The 18,772-nt window shown below is 40.2% G+C and overlaps 1 protein-coding gene and 1 long non-coding RNA gene across 4 annotated transcripts in view; one reads left to right on the forward strand and one right to left on the reverse strand.

Moving 5' to 3' along the window:
- Positions 1-3,543, reverse strand: part of LOC139622713 (uncharacterized) — a 31,883-nt gene extending 28,340 nt beyond the window's left edge. The window contains exon 1 of the long non-coding RNA XR_011691365.1: positions 2,412-3,543. This is a non-coding gene — a long non-coding RNA (uncharacterized lncRNA). The remainder of the gene's footprint in view (positions 1-2,411) is intronic.
- Positions 1-18,772, forward strand: part of LOC139622712 (glutamate receptor ionotropic, delta-1-like) — a 222,398-nt gene that overhangs the window by 85,622 nt on the left and 118,004 nt on the right. The gene's annotated exons all lie outside the window — the stretch shown is intronic.

Consider the following 18,772-nt stretch of genomic DNA (forward strand, 5'->3'; position numbering starts at 1 on the left):
TTTTAGCTCATATTTAGAGGAACATATTCAGGGGGAAAAGTGTTCATGTTTCTCCTCACTATGGATTAAGGGCTCGTTGAATGAGCTGTGGACTCTTAATTGAGATGGCAAAGCCAGGGGGACTCCTGAGTCTTGCTTAAGCTAACAAGCATTTAGAGATAGTGGGTAAGAAGGAAATGAGGTGAGTGACAGAGATGGGGCAGTGAGACGCGGTAATATGGAGGGTAGAAGAATCGCAGGGGGATTAGATAAAGTGGTATTTACTTGGGGGGAATATTGACTGGGGGGGACACATGGATTGTGGGACCTAAGCGTTTGGAGTGTGCATGAATCAAATATAAAAATGATTGAGAAAGCCTGAAATGAGAAGGGATAGATCAGGGCTAGAGTGCAGAGCAAGACAGTGAGGTGGAAGGAGGTTTGGGGGGTAGATGGACAGATAGGAGCTAGTGGAGTGTGAAGACTGTGGATTTCTCTATCAGTATTCTGTCACTGTGACTGAGCTTCAGAGGCTTCCAGCAGCCATGTTCTCTGTTCTGCTCCATCTCTCTCTTATATTCACATGTGCATACATAAATGCACATAAGCATGCACACAAACAAACACTAGTACCAAACACACCTCCACTTGCTGGCATGCACACACCCACAAACACAAGCCGAATACACACTTTGTCCTTTATTTCCCTGAGGCTTTAACACCAGCATCCTGAGCATAATAAGAAATTCTCTAACTACTGTCTTTTCCCATTGTATGCAAACCCAGAACAGTGAAGTTCCCTGTTCATAGATTATGCCAAAGCAAAGCTGCTGGCTGAGATCATAAATAATCTCATGGATGAAGGCGTAGCGCTGGCTGTTTGGGCCTCATGGATTATTATGGAAATCAGTCTGTGTCAGCATGGATGATATTGTCAAAGTCTTTACTGTTTGGCTCCACAACACCTTACTTTTCAGAATATGCATGAACATAACTGGAAATCACATAAAAAAAAAATTCTCTTCCGTCGCTAAGAAAGGTCCAGAGAGTAAAGGATGGTACGAGCGAACTTGGAGCTCACTGTGTGATGATAAAACAGGAGCTGAAATGTTGTTACAATGGATTTCAGCACAACAATTTAGTTCATCCACAGTTGTTCATTTGACTCATAGTTGTTCTGTTGCAGAACTCTTGCATGTTTCCTAGCCTTAAAGCTGGATGAACATTGTCAGCTACTCCACTTATGAGAGATAAGCAATATGTATTTAAGCAACAGTGGCAGTTGGTTGTGACGCCTGCTGTTTCTTTTAACCAGCTGGTGCATAGTCAGACAGCAAACTGTGTTGCTTCTGTGCTTATGCTGTTTACTTTTGTTTGTGAAAAATACCTGAATTTTGTGAAACATGCCATGCTTTAATCCACTAAGTGGCATTGTCAGTTAGAGCAAGAGCAACCTGAAAACCTGTTCAGCATTTGTTAGTAGCAGACAGGACAACAATTTTCAACCACAGCAAATGTACCAGGTTTGTTTTACTATTCTTCATTTCTGCTTTGTTATTTTTTAAAAATTGGATCTTGTGCACTTCATTTGAGACAGAAAACCTAATATCTGGGTGTGTTAGTGTGCCAGCTACAGATACTTTGATGTATCTGTCTATGTTGATAAAATCAGTCAACTGAAGCTGATCATGCTTCTTCTTATTCTACAGATTAAGATGAGACTTAATGCACCTTGATTTGTGACAAAAAGGACTGAGCTGCTAGAAATATAACTGACCCGCTTTTGACCCTAACAACCCTTGATTGACATATGTCATATTCTGCCAACCTCTACTAGTAGGTAACTGGAGTGTGAAAGCTCCTGGCTCACCCATGGTTGTTTACGCTATTGTTACTTTGACATATCCACGTGTGTGTGTTAATAAAATCAGGTGTGTTAGTCACTGACCTACCAATATGTTCACTCAGTCTCAGCAGATCTAAAGGGTAAGGAAGCAGAAGAAAAGCTTTTGGATAGAGCCATCTTGATTCTGCATGCCATGCGTGTAATTGACCTCTCCCTCTATCTGTTTCTGACTCTCATGCTCTTGCTTTATTTCTCACTTTCTGTTTTTCTTAACGCTACGTGTATTCAGAACACCTGACTCCGCTGAGTGAACTTGATGAAATTGAAGTATTCTGCACATTCAAATAAATGAGTTTGTTGGTCAATATAATGGAATTGGCCACAAACAACTTGATGTTAGCCTGATGTTAAATTAAAAAATATTTATTTTATTTTGAAGCACAGCTTTACTAAATATTGTATGAGGCATAACCAAGGTTATCGTTTCAATATACTTTCTATTACACACTTCAGTGCTGCATAGATTTGTCTCTGGGTTTTTACATCCTGATTTAATTTCCATCCATGAAATGACATCAGACTTTACCTCTTGCGAGTGTGCATTGTAGAGACAGCAACATATTTCCCAGAGCGTTTTCTCTTTGCCTTGTGGAGGACACTGTATGATTGCTGAGCCTGCAGCCTCTGGTGGCTTTCTTGCAGTGCTCTGGTCACAGGGGTCATAGTTCTGTCCAGTTATTTTTCCCTGGTATGAGTTTAGGCCAAAACTAACTGCAGTTCCTTGCTGTGACAGCCACTTGTGGCAGAGGTTGTCACATACTTTAATGATTAATTTTTCACTCAGAACCCTCCCCTCATGAGACAGAGCCAAACTGTTTTCACAGGTCAGAGGACAGAGTGAAAGCATGTAATGGATTCCTGCTTTATCTCTAAATGCCCCCCTCTATTATGAAGAAAACAAGTAGAGTGAGAAAGAAAGAACTTATTGGTATTGGAGAAGTGGATTATCTGGTCTGGTGTGGGTTGTTATTAAGTGAAAGAAAAGTCTATTTTTCATGAAACAAATCTGTTTACCTGTTACCTCGTCATTTGCCAGATTTGTCTTCTTAGAGGTCATTCTGTTCCTGTTTTACAAGCTCTTCTATGTTTTGTATAGGGCAACATGTATTTAATTGTCACTTATATAATTACCTTTTTTCTTCCACAATTTTTAGACAGAGAAATGAATAGGAAAAAAAATCAAAACTACTGAACATGCAGACAGAATTCCCAGCTGCAGCGGTAGCTTGTGTGTAAATATTCATGGTATCTATTTTGCTGGTGACACCTGTCCTGTTGGGGTAAATGAAGCAGGGAGAAAGGGGTGTTGCTAGCTTGCTGCCATCTTACCCACTGGATGAGTTGACTTCAGGAGGGGTTGATGGTTTAATGAGCGTCTGGCAGCTAGCTATCTCTGTGAATATGTGTGTCTATGTGTATGTGTGTTTTCTTGTTTACTAAAGCCGCTGTGTAGTCCAGTGTGACCAGTGTGTTTTTGAAGCAGCCTAACACTGCCCCTCTCTATGCGCCTCATTTGCGGGGAGCCATGATCTCATTTAAAAAGCAAGAGAGTCCATTAGCATTGCATGATCTGGCCCTGTCACTGCAAGGCTGGACACAACTGACGGCTTGGCGTGGATATGTAAGGATGTGTGTGTGTGTGTGTGTGTGTGTGTGTGTGTGTGTGTGTGTGTACACAAACAGAAGGGACCATTTTCACTTTTCAGTGGCTCCTCATTATGCTCTTGGTTTTTACAAAATACCTCACAGATTCATAGTCAGAATTCAGAAATGGCTGTTGACCTTGGCATGTGTGGGCTTTTTCACCCCGGCCCACACAGCATACATGTATGACCAATCTCCTGCCATGCAGTTTATCCTCTCTGCTTGGCTGGATATCTTGTTAATGGTGGTATACAGTTTGTTCATAAGGAGGGCCTCACTGCTGGACCAGGCTGCCAAGAGTTTGGCGGATGCCTTGTGGCTCACTATCTCTGGGCTTTGAATAAAACCAAATTCATATGCATGAAATTGGGTGGTGGAAGCATATTTGTGGGGGTTTTTTTAGCCTCTGTTTATATGTTTCTCTACTGTCTATTATGTCTGTAAATGGTGGATCAAACCACATTTTTCAGTGTTTCTGTTTGTGTTGTCCTCACTTTTTCAGTACCTTTTGTCAGTGGTGACATTAAAGTGCTCTTTTTTGTGTCTCAAACGAAATACTTGCCATTGACTGAGCAGAGTTAAGTTGCCGGATGTCAGTGTGATGCCATGAACTTGGAGCACGACTCCCAAAGGCCACAGATGGTAACTCATAGAACCTGACCGGCCACTGGCCTTATTTACACTTGATTTAAAAACAAACAAACAAAATAAACAAAACAAGAGTGGCTTTCTGAATATTGTAAAAAAAAGAAAAAAAGAAGCATGCAGAATTCTGCTATTAATGTACTGCTGCTGTTACTACTACTACTACTACTACTACTTCTACTTCTAATGTTGTTATCACACATCCCCTCCTCCTTATGCACTCCAGAACACTATGTCACACCTTCTAAGCTAATATTTAGATCTATAGATTGCCTCATGGTATGAATGTGCAATATACTGTATATTAAATGTATATAAATTTTTATGCAATTTAATTTTTTTATATAACACATAATAAAAGATAGTGTTTTATAGTACTTATTATTATTTTAGCCTGACTTTGTGACTTTTGTGAGGTCCATGAGGTCCTTTGCTCCTGCTGCTTTTACATTATTTTTTTTTTCATTGTTGTTTTCTATGAAACCCTAAAATGCATTGGTGAGTTTTTTGATTGTGAACATTTGTTACCAACTCGCGTAACTTAACTGAGGTAAGCCAACAAGACATCAACATCAACTTCCCTTATCCTCCATGCTTTAGCACTTTGATATCTGGAGTAGCTGAGCCTCAGAGTGCAGCTCATTGTTTCAAAAACTGTGGGACTCTCTCTGATGTGCAGTATGTGCCTGGCATGTAGATTATGGCAATAAAACAAAAAATGAAGGACTCGTCTAAAAGTTCACTTAGTCTCCCTTTTTCTCCACCTGTCTCAAATATACATCATTGCTTTCCTGACTTAATTAAAACATCTTAATCATGTGTCTGCAGGTCTGCTCCAGCAGTTCAATTTGGATCAAACTTCTTAGTATGAGCTGGTTTCAAGTTGTCGACAATGTTGATTGGAGATTTTCTGCATCACTATACCCTTATCACACATAGCTCACTTTGTTCGGACCTTTTTTATCTAGACTCTTAAAATTAGTTGATTTTTTTTCTGTCCTCACAGGCTTTTTTTCTTTAGTGTAATGAAAACCACAAAACACTGCAATATGCAAATACTGGTGGGAAAATCTGTCATTTGAAAAACCATCAGTCTTTCTTTCGCCACAGTTTCACAATAACAAACATTCCACTTCAGACAATTCATTTTAATCAATGGCAAAATCAACACAGTCAGGGATTAAAATCCATTCTTGAATTTCTTGTAAAGCTTTTGAGTTTCCCTCTTCCTCTCAAACATTTGTAGATATGTTCTTTGTCATTTCCCTCAAGTTTTGAAGTGAAATTATCTCCCGCTACTGACAATGTCTGTAGACAACAATGATTAGGGTGGAACAGAAATTTGTTTTTATCTTTTCTTCACTTTGAATAGTCTTGGTCAATTTTCTTCCCCCCATTGTTTGTGTTTCTCTGGATGTGAGAAGCGACAATCAGCTGTTGCCCCCTTTTCAGCACCTTGTCATTGGCTGTCCCCGAGGAGGCTGAATTGTGTGAAACCTCAAGATACCCTCAAGCCTCACTTTTTTTGAAATGGGTACCACTATTGCACTGTTCAAGGGCACTGGCATTGAAGAGATGTGTCAGTCACAACAGCAGAGCCATATCCAGAGTTTTCAAATGTACAGGTCAGTTCTCATCTATTCTTAGAGCCTTGTCACTGAGGATCTTGCTGAATACCTTGGTGATCTGTCAAGGAGAAGGCCTCTCACCCTCCTGATTATTTTTTTTTTTCCAGCACTGCCTGCTTCCCTCGCTGAATTACTGAATAGTTTTTCTTTAACTCTTTCAGGCTATCCAAAAGTCACCTTCCAAACTCAGAAATGGTGGTTAACACTTCCAGAGCTTTTCTGGGCCACTGGTATCTCCACTGGCAAAGATTCTGCTGACAGTGAAGCTCAGAAAGCCTCCCTTGTCAACTTGACAGTCTTTCTTACTAATTGTGTCCAGCAGCAGGTTTTTGATTTGGTGCCATGACAAGCACTGACCACCTTAAGGCCACAGATTTGAGTATGATTGCATTGCAACTTTACCACCCACACCTCCACATAAATTACAGTAATATATATATATATATATATATATATATATATATATATATATATATATATATATATATATATATATATATATATATATATATATATTGCCTCCTTTTTTTTCACTTGCATAACCTAAACCTCTGGCCACATGACTGACAGAACAATTTCAAAATCAATCATCGATCCGTGGCCTAAGGTGCAACAGTGTTGTGTACACTCAGGGGCCAATGGGGGATTTTCTGCACTGCTGTAAAGTGAAGCTCACTCTGAGAAACTCCAGCTGTTTGGTAGGTAGTTGGAAAATTGTGTTTTCACAACAACCCAGTCTCTCAGTTACTTTTTACAGCTCCCGAATAGAAGTAACCATATCTTATAAAAGAGCTTGGTTCCAGATCTTATGCTGTGTCATTTTCCATCAGCAAGGTCCACAGTGCCCAAATCTGTCCCTGTGCCCTTTATTAGCAAGTATAGGACTTGACCTCTACCTAGCCTTCATCTTACAGGTCTTGAGGCCCACAATAATTTGGCAGCACATTATTTTGTAAATGCAGCCAAGCAGCAGGGTTCACCCAGATCCAAAGAGCATGTCTGCATGAGTACATGACTAGGCCCTGATGTCCCCATTCTGAAAAGAATGAAGATCTTTTTAAGTCAGTGTTTTATAGCAGGAAATCCTGTGTAATCCTTTCACTGACATTTTAAACATTGCAGAGTTGTATGATGTGCTCTGTAATAGACAAGGACACTATTGACCAGTACTGGTACCTACCTGTAGCTGACATTACAGCAGCCCATTTGATGAGTGCTTGCTCTGCTGCTGCCTTTAATTTTTCTCTCTGTGGACACATTGGTTTCCAAATAGGCCTGTATGTTGATGTTAACATGTCTGTCTATTAGGCAAAAACATAATTGACTCCCTCAATTTTCAGACAAAAGTCAAATTTCATACTGATCTGATTTAAAAAATACTTTAGATGACAGGAGGACCAGCAAGTTCACAGAAACACGAGAGAATACAACAGAGACCGGGAGCATTCACGTAGGGATACAGCCTAAACCAGATTGCACTGGGCAGACACAAAGAAAACATCTTTCAGACTACTAGTTCATCACAGGGCACTCTAATTGTGGCAGTGAAGTACTGATATATGTAGTAGCAGTTGTCTCTTTTTCAATTTAGTTGTTGCTTGTATCTTTAACTGAGGTGCCCTGCTTAATAGAAGGTGCACAAGGTCAGTTTAAAAAGTGATTCCACTCTGCTGTGAAAATGTTTTCTATTTCTGACACTATATGTCAACATCACAACAGTGCTTCATTTATGTGTGAAATCGCTTTCACTAGCCTCGCTGTATATTGTGGTAAGGCCATGTCTCAATGTTTAACTCTGAGTTATTTAATAGTGTGTAATTTTTATGGCATTGGAGAAGTGAGAAATTAGAGCGGCAGGTGGTACTCTTCTGTCAGACTGCCTGTGGGTCATTGTGTGAATGTTTAATAATATGATTAGAGGAAAGATGGGACAAGGTGACAAAGAATCTAGACAGAGGATTGTGAGACATTGAGGTGGCTGTTAGGTGAGGTGACTGAAGATCTAACTTTGCCATAAGTAATGATCCTGAGTATAAACTTGCACATCAAGAAGTTCCTGACCCTTTTTAAATGCACTGAATAGCTTTTCCGTGTCTTTGACACTGTGCAGTGAACACTAACCTGTGTTTGAAAAGTGCTACGCTTTCACTCTTCACTGCTGCTGGTGGGCAGTCCTCCACACACAGGTTTTTTCCCCCCACAAACAAGGCTGACACTGCCTCAACACGCGGCTGTTCATCTTTGCTAATTAAGGCAGACAACATGTTAGTCACAGTTATGCTGACTATCAATCACCCAGGAAGGACTATGAAACTGGAGGGCAGATAGAAAGACGCATGATGAATGTTCCGGCCTGCGTGTCTCTTGGTTGCTCATATTGTTTGTGCCTTTATCCACTGGCTGTTTTGCCTGTAGTTAAGCATTGTGTGTATCACTGCTGTGAGAAATACTGATATACTATAAAATAGTTCTAATACACTTGGTTTCCCTCTGACTCTGAGGAGTTAAAACTTTTATATACATGTGGACACATTCACAAAAAAGGCCATTCTTTAGGTACTCTTGCATTTCTGGAACCCATTTTAGGACTATGTTTGAAACGGCTGCATGATATATTGTTTCAGCATCATCATGGTGATTTGAGTGTGAGCAATAGGCAAACGGCAGGATGTGCAATGTCAACCAAGGCAAATTAACTCAACCGTGTCATGCCACAACTTTTTTGCTGCTTGATACAAAAGGAAAACTTGCATGTTTCCCATTTTCTATGTCTAATCTAAAGGTCTATCTGATATAACATAACCTATTCAGATGTAAGCGCTCTTGGATTCACAGTTTGTTGCTAATGAGGGACATGCAGGCTGCAGAAACCTGAAAATGAACAAGGAACAGGAGAGAAACACAGAAAAGAAAGGTTGCAAAAAGAAAAGCAACAGCAGCTGAATGTAATTATTTTGACATTCAAGTCAAATATTACAATGACATTTTTTCAGATATCATGCAGCCCTAATCATTAACTTCAAAAGCCAAAAAGTGAATGGCAAACAGAAAAAGGCAAATAAGGGAGCAAAACAAAACTTAACTTACAGGCCATTTCCAAGCTGCTGCTCTGCACTGCTAAAATCCTCATCTGACAAAATCACCAAACATATAAATTATAGACTGAGACTGTGCTCAGCTAGATTTACTTGTAAAATGATCACTCAGAGGGAAAGTTAGAAGCGACAGAATATCTTTTTGATGTAATGTCTTACACACCACAAAGCCTCCGTCTGGGTTAGAAACTGCTGTGCTGCCTCTCTGCCTCTCGCTGAACAGAGCAGACACAGAGCAGAGGGGACATTACTGGCGACTCTCTTCTAAGAAGCCAAGTTTTGTCCAAGAAAACGCAAGAGTTGTCAGAAGGTGCTTCTTCTTTTTTGTAAAAAAAGTAAAAGCCTCTAAATCTAGTGACAAATGCATTAAGTTGGCAACACTGCAGGCTGAAAACGCCCCCTAATAGAAAATGTTTGTGCCAGTTCATTTTGAAAGATCATCAGTCAATGGGGAAACTCAGTCAGTCAGTCAGTCAGTCAGTCTGCCCCGCTGTTCCGGTCTAGCCAAAAAAAATCTTCTTAAAACAAACAAAAAAATAGTATTTATTGGCAATTTTCTTCTTTTTTCTGGGTGTCAGTATCCTCCTGAGGCCACTGTCTTCGAGGTCTTTTTTATTTTTATCTCAAAGCAGTACATAGTGTACAGAGAATGAAACTGTCAGACAAAAGAGACACATTCATCTGTGTTCAAAGTGGCAAAGTACCTAAGGTCTGCTGTTATAACAAGAAAAAATAAACGTTTTAAAGGCCAGGTCACCTTTTTCCAACAACAAGGACTATAAAAAATCCTCTTTTTATTTGTTGTAAATGTTAGCAGTGTTTGCCCTGAGAATTGTTCTTATTTTCATTACAATCTGTTCACTCCTGTAGCTTTTCTGGGATACCTGCCCTGCATTAATGAAACTATTATGTTTTATGCCATACTAATAAGTGCAGAGTAATAAGAAGTGTAATCCAAATATTTTTCTGGTCATAAAAACAGACTCCCTCAGGTTTTGTGCTCTAAATATCTCTAATAAGGCAGCTGCGAGTGGTTTCACCTGCTTGCAAAGGCAGAACTGTTTCTCCACAGGTTTCATCCACAAGACATAATGATGAGGAACTGTGCTTAATTTCACATATTTACACAAACCATCCAGTAAAATAACTTCACTAAGTTTACTAGACCTTATTGCATCATTACCATCAATGTAACAAGCATGTGTTTTCATCATCAAAAAACACATAAATTAAAAAAAAACAAAACAATAAAAAAGCCTAAATTAGATGTAGAAGATTTTTGTCCTATGGATTAATGTCATTAAATGTAACATTAGAAATAAAATATTAGGGGCTCATCTCCTTCTTCTAAACTACATTACTTCCTCTGTGATTATTTTTCATTTACAAGGGACAGTGACTTCGCCTGGATCCATGTCATTAGTGAACTATAAGAAAATAATAGTGAGTTGACTGATATTTGAACATGTTTAGGAAAGGTTAAAAAAAAAAAAAAAAGCTGACCACTCAAGCCTACCATCTCACAACCTGATCTAGAAAAAGTCATTCACGTATTTGTTTTCTTGAAACAGGACCACATTAACTCCCTCTACTGTGGCATAAACCAGAAGTCAATCTCTGCCTCCAGCTGGTTCAGAAAACAGCGAGACTTCTTACTGGTTTTAACAGATGACATCACATCACCCCAATCCTCGCTTCCCTTCATTGGCTCCCTGTCCATTTTAGAACTGATTTCAAGATTTTAGCGATCACTTTCAAAGCACACCTGGGCCTGGCTCCGAGCTATAGTACAGAATTTGTAACCCCATCAGGCCAGTATGCAGTCTTAGATTCTCAGGCAGGGCTCTTCTGGTCGTTCCAAAGTCGAGGCTTAAATCTAAAGGTGCCTGTGCTTTGAATCAACAGAATGAGTAAACTCTGTTCAGTCACTTTATTCTCAAAACTAATTTTTATAGACTTGCTTTATTTTATTTTTATCTGTATTTCTTAATTTTCTCATCTTTTTATTGTTTCTGTATTGTTGTTCTTTAATAGTTTTTACTGTGTGTGTGTGTGTGTGTGTGTGTGTGTGTGTATTGAAATATAGACTATTGTTTGTCTACCCTCTGTAACTCTACCTCGGTCCTGCTTTTGACCACCATTGCAAGGCAAATATTTATATAACCACCAACCACCATTCAGAGTTTCTGCAACAGTCCACCACCACTACTCAGATCTCCAAAACCTTAGATTTAGTTGCACTATATGAGTGCACTTTACTTTCCTTATTTGATGCTGAATCTTGCAAATAATAGTTGCATAAAAGTGACATATGTGGGAGACAGGGCTGCAGATGTCTGTTCTATCATAATGTTTGAGGCTACAGTTGTGATGCTGTTACGTTAGATTGCATTATTGCACAGGGATTTCTGTTCAACTGTTCAGAACTATATATGGCCTCTGAATAGTGTTTCATTCAGGATTCAGCTCGTGTGTTGCTCAGTCCTGTTGCACAGTGTTTTTCTCCCCTTTGTCAACAGAGATGTGTGATGTTTTGCCTGTTTGCCCAGTAAACACAATCTCTGAGTACAGTACAGCCCTAATGGCTCAGTTGGCTCAAAGCTTGAACAGTGTGGAGGAGCAGAGCTCTGATGTGAAAGCACAGAAGTTATGCATTTTCCATAAAGCATTACAGACAAGCCTCAGGTGTTTTTCCCTCTCAACTACTGCACATTCTCTCATCACAACTGTTGTGGTACTTCCAGTCGAGAGAGTTAGTGAAAGACGCTGCAAAGACAATACCTCTCAACAGCTGGGGCATCCTTTGGAGCACAGGACTGCTGTTTCAGTCTTTGATAGACTCATGCAAACATGCACAAGCATGTGGTGATATGGACGCACACACTCAATCAGGCCTACCAGCAATAGGGATTCACTGGTGACTCTGACGGCACTCACCTGAAGTAGCCCAATGATTTCTTCCATGACGTTTGTATACCAAAAAATTCTCCTCCCTTCAATGGTCATACTGTCTTCTTCAACTCTTATTATCATAACACAGTGCAGGGTTCTTCTCCTGATGTTGACTTTTTAACTTAAGCACTGAATACTTTAATGAAGTCCCATTGACAAAGGATGAAAGTGTCAGTGAGCATCAGTACTTCTACATAGTAAGAGGTTACTCTTGTTATTCTCACCTGTCTACTTGATCTCGGTGCCACCTGAAATTCAGGGGCAAAGGTATTGACTGCAGTGGATCGTATGCTCTACAACAGCCAGAGTCAACAATTTATTTTATATACCAGTCAATATCAGTTATTCAGTAGCTAAATATTGTTAGTTTTGCTTGTTTATTTTAGCAGCAGTCATTAATTGACCAGCCATGTGTGTTGTTTTTGCATCAGCACCAGTCTTTGCTGCCAGGTTGGGACAGGCCAAGCGGCTCACTCTGTTTCATGCCTTGTTTTCATATTGAGCGTGGACTCTGCTGACCCAGTTACCAGTTGAAGAACCTCTGACACAAACTTGAATCTTAGTGCATAACACTTGCCTTATCTGCAGGAGGTGTGTTCATCTCTGTATATAAATGAGGTGTTATATATATTATTAGTACATGGCAGGTAGGTGGAGTGGGATAGACAACTATAAATAAATGTGGAGCAGCGTAAAGCTGTCTGTAAGTTGCATGGAGTTCCAGAGAATAGATGGTGTCACGGTGCACTTCAGCAGAAATTGACAGAAGGGGTAATTACTACTGTCCAACAGTGCAATAAGGGAGCCATCATCACCAGAGTCACAGAAAGAGGGCATGCATGAAGTCAAATGTCCTCCTACTTTAATTCGTGGGTTTCTAGGTTTTGCTTTCATTTCTGTCTCTCTGCCTTGTCTTCCATCTGAGCATCGATCGATCTTGCCCAATCAACTCAAGGTCAACCCATTGACTCAGAACAGGAAGAGATACAGAAATAGAAAAAGAGATTGAACAGAAGGAAAACAAACAAAGATGTGTATTCCCATGCAGGAGAGTGTAATGGGGTCAAAAAGTAATGATATTAACAGAGATAAAAGAGGTGAAACTGCATTAAAACAACAAGACAATGACTCTGATGTCACTTGTTCTCTTTGTATCTTTTTATCTTTGGAAGCGGGATCAGCATGATACCACGTCATGGACTGATGCCTCTTTGTTGGTCTGGGATGTGTGAGACAGACCCTCACTAATGTTGCGTCATCTCTCAAATCTGACCAAAGACCGTGTGATACTCCCACTCCCTTTATTTCTCCTCTCAGTGGGTCGACGAGGGCAGGTCAATGTTGTGACATCACAGTAGGTGGGACAGGTCCATACCATCAATCAAACCTAAAGTGCCTATGAGAGGCCTTTAATATTTTACTAATTAAGATTGCTGAGTGCTCAACTGTAATTCACTCCCACTAAAGTGGGTTGGGTTCACTAGAAAGTGTTAAGTGACATTGATTGCCCTACTGTGGTGTACCCTCCATAATGGGTTTCAGGAGATTTGCCCTTCTTTTTGCCTGTCCTGCTGTGGTTGATAAGAAGATGCATAGTAGTCTGCTGAATATGTAATGGGTGTAGTTTGTTTCCGATCCTCCTCCCATTTGATTCTGACCTTTGCCCTTACAGTACAGCAAGGATGGATAGTGTCCATTTGCTGATCACTTCAGAAGCATCGCTCTATTTCCATGATCCATTGGGTAATTGATTTTGAAAGGCCTCAGTTGATACAAATAATTCAACAAGCCCTGTGTTTGCGTCACAGCATGGTCCAGTCTCCTCTGTGGTGAGTAAGCACTTTCTAATGCTGAGGCCTCCCTTAGAAGGAGTAGAAATGCGATCACCAACTGAAAAGCACTAAGCCAGCTTGGCTCAGCTAAGCATGGCACTTTTTCAGAGGATCTGCAGTTCATACACCCTCCATTTTTTGCACTGACTTGGTTTCACCTCGCAGCGTCGGGACAAATAAGAGGACAAGCCAAGATAATGCACATTTCACCAGTGGTGGAATCAACTGGGGCAGGTGGGTGACAAGCCAGAAAAATGCATATGCACATGCAATACCATATGCATTGTATTTCAGACGGAAGGGGAGACAGTTACTTCAGTGCGCGGCCTTCTTGGTTTTTGATTTCTTCTGCTGAGGCAGACTGAATGTCTACCTTGAGTTCAAAAAGTGTATGTCACACTCATGCTGATGACTTATAGCTTGCAGCAGAGTACAGCAGTTTGAATGTTTAATAATTAAGAAGACTTAAAGTCTGGAAGATGCAAATGATTGCTGATGCATGATTCAGCAATTCTAATAACTGTTGTTACCCTTGGAATATTAAATGTGTATTAATGATTACTGATGTCTATATCAGATATCATATGAACTCTCTGTTTTGAGCCAAAACATTACACTCAACAAAGCCAGGAGATTAAATGAGGTTATTATTTAACATAGTATATATTAATTAATTTTAAATTGATGAAGCGCTTGTGGTTTGTTGGTCCATATCATTATTATTACACATTGTATCATTCACCATTGCACAAGTGGTGTCAGTTCAGTTCAGCAGTCCCACACCACACCTGTACATGACTCATGTTTTACCTCAAACCTCACATTTTAACGTCTTTGATTATCATGTGGGATGTGAAAATATTAGACTTCCACACAGACAATGTAAAATTGGTGTCTTGGTCATAGCTCAGTTATGAAGACCTACCACACGGCAGAGTGTCTCCCCTGCTGTGCTGCTGACAGTCCAGTCCTGGACACTGAAGCTGAGAATATCTGAGCGACCAACAGAAATGAATCGTGGTGCCCTGCCTCATGCTGCCCTCCGTCTCTGCTTTCATCGCAGTTAAAGACTCAGTTTGTAAAGTTTTCTTAGCCGACTTTGGGCCCTTAAATACCAGTCAATCCCAGTTTGAATGCCTCAGCCTTAGTATTCTGACTCTGTGCATCCCTTTATGGCCACAATTTATCACCTTCTAATAGCTACTTCCAACATGATAATGTACCATGCTGCAAAGCAAAAGTCATCTCAAACTGGTTTCAGGAACATGACATCTAGCCTCTCCATTCATCAGATCCAGATCCAACAGAACACTTTTGGGATGTGGTAGAACAGGAGATCTCAGGATTAATGTGCAGCTGACGAATCTGCAGAAATCATGTAATGCAATCATGTCAACATGGAGCAGAACAATCGAGGAATGTTTCCAGCATCTTGTGGAATCCATGCACCGAAGAGCCGAGGCTGCTTTGAGAAGAATGTTAGGCCCAGAGCAATTTGTCCATCTCTAGGTATTTTTCCTTTATCATTAGGTCTCTGTGTAGTATTAGGCGAACTTTCTCCACAAGTCGCACACAGGCACGGTATTGTGAGCAGTGGTTCATAGTTTACTTCTGGTATGGCTGATAGTGTGTAGCTGCCCCACTCCCTTCAGCAGTATCCATAGCAACCGAGGCCTATAGATAAGTATGTTCAGGGAGAGGTAGACATTCAAGGAAAGGTGTACAAATGTCAGAGTGTCAGGGACAGATGCTACAGTGTCCTTCTTTAGAATAACAAAATTCGAAGAAGGCCTAAAACGTGGGTTATATAAGACATGAGCTCATGCTTAAATTTTATCTTAAGAATGAATCTCATTTGGACATAAAGTGTGAGACGTGGGCTAGTGCCATGTGAGGATTCTGAGTTTAAACATGCCCTTTCAAGAGGACAGCTTCAGATTCAGGGTGGCATTACCCGTTTACTCACCACTCTTTTCCTCAGTGCATCAGGCAGCAATAAATGCTTCTGCTTAAGACATCTGGGTTTCCTGAACCTTCTTCCAACAGTGCACAAGATTTCCATCATATCTTCCACTAAGAACAACCAAAGGGATTATGCATTTATTCAGCATTTTTTCTACTTCATATTTCTAAAATAGCCTATTCCAAAAAAAAAAAAAAAAAAAGTCTGTGTAAGAATTATTATGTTTTTCTGTTAATGGGGGACACAATAAAATTATTTTAATGGGCCATTTAGCTGTGGATTAATGAAGGAGTCTATTCCTGGCAAGCCTAGCAGCATAACCAATGGATTTACTTCATGTCTGTGAGCACAGTTGCAGAGGATTTGTATCAGTAATATAAGTCTGTCAGCATGTTTGTGCACTTAAGGAGAAAAAATGAAAATCATTATCAAATCATTATTTCTCTCAAATCAAAAATAGAAAAATAGGCATATGAATACATTTCACATTTGTCATCACTTCTGTTCAAGCACTGTAGGCTAATTAAAACAGTCATTGGAAGGAGTTGATGTCTGTTGTAATTGGTAGACCTCTGATTCCCCTCTAATTATTGTGTCTTTGTAATTGGAATTAAAGATAACCACCAGGCTCCTGTTTCCTTATTGACGTGGATAACTGGGTGTAGAAGGGGCAGGGGTTGACAGAGAAAAGAGAGTAGAGAAAGAGCGAGCGGAGATGAAAATGGAAACAGGGAGATTAATTGTCTGATTTCCTAAGATTGGCTATCAGCTTTCAGGTCCTTGTTGCACATTTTTACAGGATGGAGATGAAGAAGCAGCCCTTGTGTCCCACATTCCCATGCTGATGAAATTAGGCCCCAAGAGAGAGAGATTGGGAGATGCAGAGTGAGAGTCAGATAGAAAAGGATGGAGACTGACAGTGGAGGACCATGAGAAAGTGAGGCCGATCTGAAACAAAGCTAGAGTGACGGAAATGAAAAGGATTAGAAAATGGACAAGATAAAAGGCAGGGGTTTTATTACTACACTCTCTGCATTAGTTCGGTCCCCACTTGACCTGTTCAGTGAACGAGAAAAAAATATTTTCTAATCATACTATTATGTCTTGGAACATAGTTTGTAAACCCTCACCACTAATCCTGTCTGGATGCAAATGCAAATACACTTTTCGCTGCTTTCAATTACTGTAATCCTGCTGGTGAAGGGGTATCTTGGGATAATACAGTGTCTGATATTTGACAGTCTGTTGGAGGTTTTCTTTCATTGTGTAATGTTGAAATTACTATTGAAATGACAGAAATTACTTGAGTTAGAACGAGGTTACAAAACCTTGCCAGCCCTGTTAAGTCCTGTTCAGATTAATCCCCACTAAGTGTACCAGTCCAATCAGCCTGTCTAGTTTTCAGTGTTATTCACTAACATTTCCTGGAGGGAATGCACCTTCATCTTTTTTTTTTTTTCAGCCACAATTCTTTCTTTCTGCACTGATTGTTTGCCTAAATAAAACCAGATTACTTTAGTTATCAGTACATTATTCCAGATCACCAAGCTACTTGAACCATTTGCCTTACCGATGTGTTGACGAGAGAAAGAGACTTGCAATGACTCCTGAAGGCGACGTGCATTAACACACTGGACCTTCCTTAATGTTCTTGCTACCATCTCTCCTCAAGGGCATTATTCAAATGAAGTCATCAACAGACGAGAGCAATGGGTGACAGATAAAAGATTTGTTCTCTCAGAAAGAAATTCAGTGTGATTCAACATGTATATGTCTGCATGGCTGTGTGTGTGTGTGTGTGTGTGGTGGGAGGGTGGTCATAAAGCACCTCATCAGAATGCCATCGTCATTCAAACTGTGAATGGCAGCAACACGAACGTAAAAATAGCTAGAGGTGAGGGCCTCATGCCGATTACCCTGAAAAATAGGTGGAATTCAATTATGGCTGTGCGTACATGTGTGAAGGGATTTGGAGGTGAGGCATTTTTCAGGTGTTTCAGTGGCGGCAGTAGGCTTAAAAATTCAGGGCTAAGTTTGCCTGAAACATTAAATGATAAGAGAATTAAAAGGAAAATAGCACACCTCACAAATTCATGTGTGCGCACCCCCACACACACAAAAACACACACACACACACACACACACACACACACACACACATTGAGTTGACTTCCAAGAATGAATCTTGTTCCAAACACCACCTTCTAAGGCCCTGTAATAGCAGTGCAAACCATTATCCAATTCAATCTCCAGACGTCGCATTCATTTTAATGTCTTTTTTTTTCATGCACTAAATTGCAATACTGTGATAAAAGGTTTGAGATAAATCCTTCCTGCATTGTGAATCTTTTCTCAGACTCATTGAGTTTAATGGTGTAGGCTGATGTGGTAAGTGGTAGGTGTCCTTTTCCATGGCATCCTTTTCATTGATTGGAGAAAAGCAGTGGCAGTTCCCTTGTTGCTAATAGCCTGCTGATGTGTCTAATCGGGGACTGGGTGACCTTTACAGGAGACACCCAGCTTCCTCCCCCCCTTAACACAGCCACAGCCACAGCCCCACACACACACACACAGTCATGGTCCATTAATCTGGCGAATTTGCGTGCAATCACCACACCATATGCCATTTTACCTGTCATCTTCAAGTGAAATTGACAGGTAATACGCATCAAATTTTCACTCTTATTCAATTTAAGAGACATAATTTTAATTGAATATTTTATGTATTATCCGAACAGAATCATTAAAGCATCATAAGTGCTGCATAATCTTTTCAACCCTCTATCAAGAAGCACCCGTCGAGAAAGTGAGACATGCAGGAGTCATAAAACTTTGGAGAATCACAAACTTTGTACAAAAAAGTCAAGAAATCAATTTCAATCTTTCACTAAATCACATTTTGAATATGGCTCTTGCCTGTGGGTCATCTGAAGCTGTGTGCACGGTGTGTAATTGTGTGATCTGATCGGACTGTAATTGTATTGAAAAGAAATAACCTCACCTCATTCTACTTGGCAAGGGCTCTCTTACAGCCAATAGAATATTCACAATAACTTGGTCCCAGAGTGAAACTGACTAATGGACGTGTGAATGGCTTTCACACCTCGAGTCTTGCTGCATGCAGAAAC

The sequence above is a fragment of the Trachinotus anak genome, unplaced genomic scaffold (genome assembly GCF_046630095.1).
Source record: "Trachinotus anak isolate AG129_WGS33_773 ecotype Australia unplaced genomic scaffold, CSIRO_AGI_Tana_v1 ptg000007l, whole genome shotgun sequence".
NCBI classification, from domain to species: Eukaryota; Metazoa; Chordata; class Actinopteri; order Carangiformes; family Carangidae; genus Trachinotus; species Trachinotus anak.